The following is a 7,383-nucleotide window of genomic DNA, read 5'->3' on the forward strand; positions in this document are numbered from 1 at the left end:
CTCAGGTCATCTCTGGCTCATGCTTGGAACATCATTGTTGGGCTCAAGAAGGAGCTCCCCCCACCTTTTAGTGACTGGATTGTGCATCATCTCAACAAGGGCCCCAAAGGGGGAAAGTAAATGGCAGGCGTGCCACAAGTCAAAGATTACAAATAAGGCAATGGACGGGTGATTGTGAACCAATGCTGGGACTGGGCCTGATTGTCCTTTCACTTACATGTACCTACAGTGACTTCGGTGGGGTGACTCCTGATTTACACCACAGTGAGAGAGGAGAAACCTGGCACTTCGTGACCATTTCACCTCCATAGCCTGCATGAGTTGGGGTTCTGTAAAGATCAAAAATCCCCAGTGAACACCTAAGTGATTCATTAACATTCAAAAGTAGTTAAATAGCGAACAGAAAACACTACTGATTTACTAAAATTCTCCAAAAGAAAGAATCTCTCTTCCTTGGTACATCATCTCCTGTTATGATTACAGACTGAATCATATTTTCATTTTATAATTGTTTCTTTAAAAAAAGCTCACACTTTTTCTTTGTCTAAACTTTTAAATAGTATTGATTTTCCCATGGGCTGAGGCTTAATAAACAGTTTTCTGTCTCATTGAAATCATCTCTGTTTTTCTTGACAATTCATTGAATTGGGTTCATTACCTTGGGAATAACTCAAAGGGTTGGGCACATTCTGCACCACCTGGCGTCTTTAGAGACTGGAAGTCTTTCTAAAGGATATGATCGAGCCCAAACCCAAGTTCTGGGTGAAGTTCTCTGGCCTGTGTTGTGCAGGAGGTCAGACTAGATGCTTACAATGGCCTTAAAATCTCTGGATCGATGAAATGCTGAGGTTTCACTGTTACAGCCCAGGGATGAAGGAGGAAAAATTTGCCCATGTATACTGGGAAATGAGTAGATATCAATGAGCACCCAGAAGAGTCCCAAAGGTAAGGCTGTAGGCAGGATCTCTACTCCCCAGACAGCTCTGGGCACCTGATTGTGCTTGCACTCTCATCAGTCCTACACTGTTGTACTGTCACTCCACTTTACCCTGCTACGTGTGACCCTAGAATCAGACTCCCTGCTGAGGGTGGGAAAGCTACAGATCTTGGTTCCAGTGTCCCTGCTGTCTTGATTTATTTGTGGGCATTCCTGCGGGAGGGGTATGGAGCCACTTAAAGGCCTCCAATCTAAGGAGCGAGATAAGTAGCATATCATACTATATTTAGCCAAGAGTAATGCGAACTGTAGATAGGAGAGGAGAAAATATATTCACTGGCGCAGAGTTATTGACTGTTTAGAACCAGGGGAATAGATTGTGTTGAAAGGGATCATTCCCTTGCTCCTCTGCACGCAGACTCAAACCACTGATCTGTTGAGCTATTTTGAATTGAATGATGGTTTTTCTTCTAATGTCCTCTGCATTTTTCCACTCGTGGGATGTGCCCATCGGTGCAGATACCTTGGTCCCACAAGTGGGACTATGCAGAGTCCATCTTGAAGAACTCCAGTTAGAGGTAAGTAACCTCCATTTAACAGAGCTGACCCAGAGAGCTAGGCCACCCCTTATCTGTATTTCAGTGCAGCGAAACAAATATGATTTGGGGGCTGGAGGAACTGATTTACAAGTTGAGATTAAAATAGCTCAGGGGGGACTTTCAAAGTCCCTCAGCATTGACTGCCATTGAAGTCAATAGTAAAACTGCTGGTGACTTTAACGGGAGCAAAGTTAGGCCAACGCTAAGCGTTTTAGAACTCCCACCCTAAATGTATAGCTTGGCTAAATCATAGCTAAAGGGGACTGTGATGGTGAACTTCAAATGCCTGAAGAGAGTGAGCAACAGGGGAGGGGGGAATTACTTAACGTGAAAAGGGTATAACCCGGAATGATGGTATGAACCATAGCAAGGGAAAATTTAGGTTGAATATAATGAAAATTTTTTCCCCATGGTGAGATGTACCTGGCTGCGGAAGTGCTGGAAACCCAATTGCTAGGGGATCTTAGCAACAGGCTGAACAAAGCAGTAGAAAAAGTCATGTCGTGGCCAGTCTGGCATAGGCAAGGAGATGGAGTGGTGGATTAGATAGGTCTTCTCCAGCTTTGGATTCTAGAATTCAGTGACCCCCTTGCTGCCTGCCTTACAATCAACTTTTTAATTTAGGAAATATGCAAAGGACTTGCGTACGCACACATGAATGCAGCATAAATGTCTAAAGGGGTAGAGTGGAATTGGTATGATAATGGATTAGTAATAGACTGGTGACTGTGAGACCTGTTTGGGTACAGCTGGAATAATGCTGGATATCATGTTCAGGCTGTCCTCAAAAGAGAGAGAACACAAGGAAGGGTTTGAAGTGGAAATACTTTAAATTATACTACCATAAAAAGCAAAGCAATAGCAACCAATGAGCTCTAAAGTGTGAGACTCCAGGCTGTGTGACAGCATTGCTGTTGCTGTGAGTATCCTTGTTAGAAACAGGAGATAAGTGTCCTCCAGTTTCTGTGCCACTCATGACAAGCCTGGAGCTGCAGTGAGCTCATTCAGCAGTCTATTACTGGAGTCAGGAGCACAGAGTCATTTGCAACACCAATTAAATCAAGAGTGAAAGACAAATCTCTTTGCTGTGTCACAGAGCACTCCAGCTAGGGTGCCATCAAGTGTCAGAGACTCAGAACATTTAGGGCTGAATGACCAGCATAGATCAACAAGTTCAACCCACCAGCCCCAAACCTAGGGCTGTATCCCAGGGACACAGCATCCAGCTGGAATAGTGTCTTGTGCACTGGGTAGCTCCCTGGGAGCACATGAGAGGATGAACTCCCAGGCTAGAGGGGTTGCAGAGATTTCCACTGAGGCTTCCCACAGGGTCCTGTTCCACCCCTATTCTGTTCTGGGGTGGAAAGGCTGGAAGGAGAGCTAGGAAGAAGTGGGGAGCTGGGGTATTTTCAGAGTGCTGATGTCACAGCTCTGTCTGTTCATTTTGTCCAATCCTGCTGAAGGGATTGAGTGATTGGTCTATGGATAAAAGCATGTGGGTGAAAGCTCAATCCAGAGGAGTATGCTGTGATGTTGGCAGGTTGGAGGAGCTGCCAGAGCACATGGTAAAGATTCTGTTGGCTCTAATGTAGAGGGGTGTCTGCTGTTTGTTAGCTGAGTTTGATATGTGGTGGTCTTGTAAGACTTCCAGCTGCTGTTAGGGAATCATATTACAGAAGTGATCAGGACAGCTTTTTCCAGGTTGTAACCCTGCCTCCTCCCTGCATGTGCATCTTGCTGTTCTCACCCTTGCACTCCAGGATTACACCAGTGCAATGGGGCATGCCTTAAATCAGTTGTTCTCAACCAGGGGTCCAGGGCCTCCTGGGGGGGCCACGAGCAGGTTTCAGGGGCTCCACCAAGCAGGGCTGGCATTAGACTTGCTGGGACCCAGGGCAGAAAGCCAAAGCCCCACTGCATGGAGCTGAAGCCCAGGGACCCAAGACCCACCACCCGGGGCTGAAGCCGAAGCTGAGCAACTTAGCTTCACAGGGCCCCCTGTGGTGTGGGACCCCGGGCAATTCCCCTGCTTGCCAACCTCTTATGCTGGCCCTGGCTTTTATATTCAGAAAAACAGTTGTTGTGGCACAGGTGGGCCGTGGAGTTTTTATAGCATGTTGGGGGGAACCCCTGCCTCAAATCAACCGAATGCTAAACCAGGGGCAGCCTGGTGAGCAGCTCACCATCAGCACTTAATATCAGGGCTCCAGAATCTGCCTGCCTACCTGGGGATTTCCAGGTGGAGTTTAAGGTGCTGGCTCAGGACCTGCCTATCTGAGGGGCCTCTCTCCTGTCCCGTGACACTGCTGCAGGTTTGCTGGTACGCCCTTGGTACAGAAGAGGTGGGGCTGGTAGGAGATTTTGGGAAGGGCTGAGATCTGTGGGGGGTTTGGCTGGAGGTTTGGATTTGTGGCAAGACCAGGGTTTGGTGGGAAATTTCATTTTTATGAACTGGCTTCTCTTCTGCAGAGAGCTGTTGATTTGCTGCTGGGTGGCAGTGCCTTGGTTGCATTGCATTGGTAACTATTGGACTCCTGGGGTCTGGCCTAGGCCTTCTATTATTTTTTATTGGGTGAAGTAAAAAATAAATACATCTACTTTGTAATGATCAAAGCGGAGCAGTTCAACGCAACAGCGGGTCCCACACCATGGCTAAAGTGATTGTTGGGATTCTCCCATGCAAGAACAACAGCAGGGGTCAGAGTTATTGCATGTGGTGCAGAGACAAACACACACTGATTCCAAAAGGGGCTATGCTTTCAGCCTTGTCAGTGTCAGTGAGGGTCGGTGTTTTAGTCTAGTGCAGGGATCGGCAACCTTTGGCACGCGGCTCGCCAGGGTAAGCACCGTGGCAGGCCGGACCGGTTTGTTTACCTGCCGCGTCTGCGGGTTCGGCCGATCGCGGCTCCCACTGGCCACGGTTCGCCGCTCCAGGCCAATGGGAGCGGTGGGAAGCGGCGGCCAGCACATCCCTCGGCCCACGCCGCTTCCCGCAGCCCCTATTGGCCAGTGGGAGCCACGATCAGCCGAACCTGCGGACGCAGCAGGTAAACAAATGGGCCGGGCCCACCAGGGTGCTTACCCTGGCGAGCCACATGCCAAAGGTTGCCGATCCCTGGTCTAGTGCTTAGGATGCTCTTTAGATACAACTGAGGAACTCAGTGGGGTAGTCACCAGCTTTTCCCTAGCAAATGTATAGGTGTGTACAAATGGGGGTAGGAGAGGGCCTGACTCTTCAAAGCATTACACACAGGAGCAATCCTTGCTCGCTGCAGACAGTGGAGCAGCCCATGTGTGTTCGGGCCCCAGCCTCCCTTGCTCCCCAGTAGAGTGAATAAAGCCCTGGCCCAGGCACTGCTGCCACAAAAAACCCAGGAGTGTCCTGCCACAATGAGCTTGGGAGCTAAGCTCTGTGTCCCCAGAGAGCAGTATTGTCTGCTCTCAAAGCCAACTCGGCCACTTGTCATTCGGGGGACAGCAAGCCCAGGCGATCCTGGGGCGAGGTGCTCTGTCACCCTGAGCTCATGGAGGAGACTTCCCCTGGGGTGGGAGGGGGCTTGCACCAGAGTTGGCCTGGGGACAAAGCAGTCATTTACCTGGTGAGGCTGCCTTCCAAAGGCCAGCAAAGCCCTGCTTACGCAGCCCCACCTTTGCCTCCTTTCTGGCCCCCTGCCTTTCTCTCCTGGCAGGTCGCTTTAAGAGCAGGTGGCCTGGAGACAGTAACTGTCAAAGAACTTCCCACCTCCCCCGCCCCACGGACAGGCTGCCGTCTAAAAATAACCCCCCTAGTCTCCAGCCAGGCTGTCCCTAAGCTGTGCCCCTCCTGAGTGCTGAGCTCCCACGGCTGGGAATCTGGCTGCACCGGGCTCTCCCCGGGCCGCCCAAGCGCCACTGATCGAACAGGCCAGTCAATCGATCGGCTGGACAGAGGCATTTCGGAGGCAGCTGAGAGGTAAGCTGGGGCTGCCAGCACTGGCCTGTGCCAGCGTGGGAAGGTGCTGGATGGAGGGCACAGCATGCAGTGAGGGCACTGTGCTGGCTGGCGCCTAGGCTCACAGTGCTGCACATAGAGAAAAGCCCCAGTTAATAACAGCTCCTTTATTTTGTGGGTGCCAGCCCTCTTCAGTGCTTGTACTGCAGGGAGCCTTCCAGAGTGGGCCCCCAAACTGCTGCTGTCGCCATGCAGCACCAGAGGAGTCACCCTTCAGCCCTCCCCACCAACCCTTCTCTCCAGAGTGTGTCAGGAATGGTGTGCCAGCTTCAGAGCCCCCCAGGCCACCTGTCCCCACTGTACCCTGGTAAATCCGGGTAGCCTGCAGCCAGAGCATGTTCCCTCATTGTCGCCATGTGCTCTCTGCAGGGAAATGTCTCTGGAGGAGCATGCAAACGCTTAGTGGGATTTGGAGCTATAACAAGGCTAGAGGGAGAAAGGAGGAAAACAGGTGATTCTGGGAGATCATATTAGGCCAGATCCTCAGATGGTGAAAATTGGGGTAGCATCATTGTAGTCAATGGCCAGTGGCAAGGGGACTGGACTGGGAGTCAGGAAAGTCTTCCTGGCTTTGCTACAGACTGCTTGTGGGACCCTGGACTAATCATTGCACCTCTTTGTGCCCCTATTTTCTCTGTCTGGTTAGACTGGCAGCTCTTCAGGGTAGGACTGTCTCGTCCTATGTGTTTGTATCATTGTCATGCCCATTGGTTGTTTTATTAGCGTAGCACATGGGAGCCCCCGTCATGGGCCAGGCGACCAGCATGCCAGGCACTGCACGAACACAGAACAAACCATCCCTGTGGTGTAAGGATATATCTACACCTAAAACTTAGGCTGACCCCGCTCCAGCTCAGGGCTGTGATGAATTCCACACCTGGTGAGACAGAGGTAGGGTGACTTCACCCCTGTTGTAGATGCAGCTAGGTCGATGGAATAATTATTATTCTACCCAGCACATGGGGAGCTGCCGCACAGCTCTCCCCCTTAGCCCCTCTCTCCAGAGTACATTGGAAGGATTCTTCCCTTGACCTAACTACTGCCTCTCGGAGAGGTGGACTAACGCCATCACTGGAAAACCCTCTTCTGTTAACGTAGGAAGCATCTACACCCTGGCGCTACAGCATCAGACCTGCGGTGCCATCGCTGTGCTGCTGTAGTTTAGATATACCTTTAATATAAGACGAGTGACAGCGGCTGGATACAGAAAGACAAATGGGGGGGGGGAAGAGAATACAAGGAAACAATGAGGCTATCAGTCATCAGGCTAGGCGGTGGTCTCAGAACACCAGCAGCCTAAACACTGTCAGGGTTCTTGTAAGCTTCATGGCAAAGGAGAGATTTAAGGCGGGTTTTGGAGGAGGACAATGGGTTAGTTTTGCGGATGTTTACTGGGAGCGGCAGCCTGGGGGAAAAGCCACATAGGCCACTGAAAATATGTTTCATTCAATCAGATTCTCTCCTCTTTCTAAGAGGAGCCAGAAATTGGTTTCCCAACAGGGGACAGTCAGTGAAGAGAGGGGCTGTAGGGGAGAGGCACTTAGTCCAGCAAGGGGAAGTGCTCTGGGATACACCTATGAGCCTGGAACCTCTGGAGACATGTGCTTCATGGGGGGCGGGGGGGGGGAGATGAGTGCATTAACCCACAAGTCACAGAAGCACACGTCATCAACCCTGCTTGTGCCTTTAAGTTGTTTGGGAGACTCAGCCTTTAAGAGGAGAACGTTGCTACTGTCCTTCCCTTCCAGGGCAACCAGCTAATCATTCATTCCCCTCTTTCATTGCTTGCTAAGCAGGGTGGAGTTTCCATGTTAGAGCCCCAAGAGCAGGAGTGGGCTTTACCAGAGGATAGCACC

The sequence above is a fragment of the Emys orbicularis genome, chromosome 9 (assembly GCF_028017835.1).
Source record: "Emys orbicularis isolate rEmyOrb1 chromosome 9, rEmyOrb1.hap1, whole genome shotgun sequence".
Classification (NCBI taxonomy): domain Eukaryota; kingdom Metazoa; phylum Chordata; order Testudines; family Emydidae; genus Emys; species Emys orbicularis.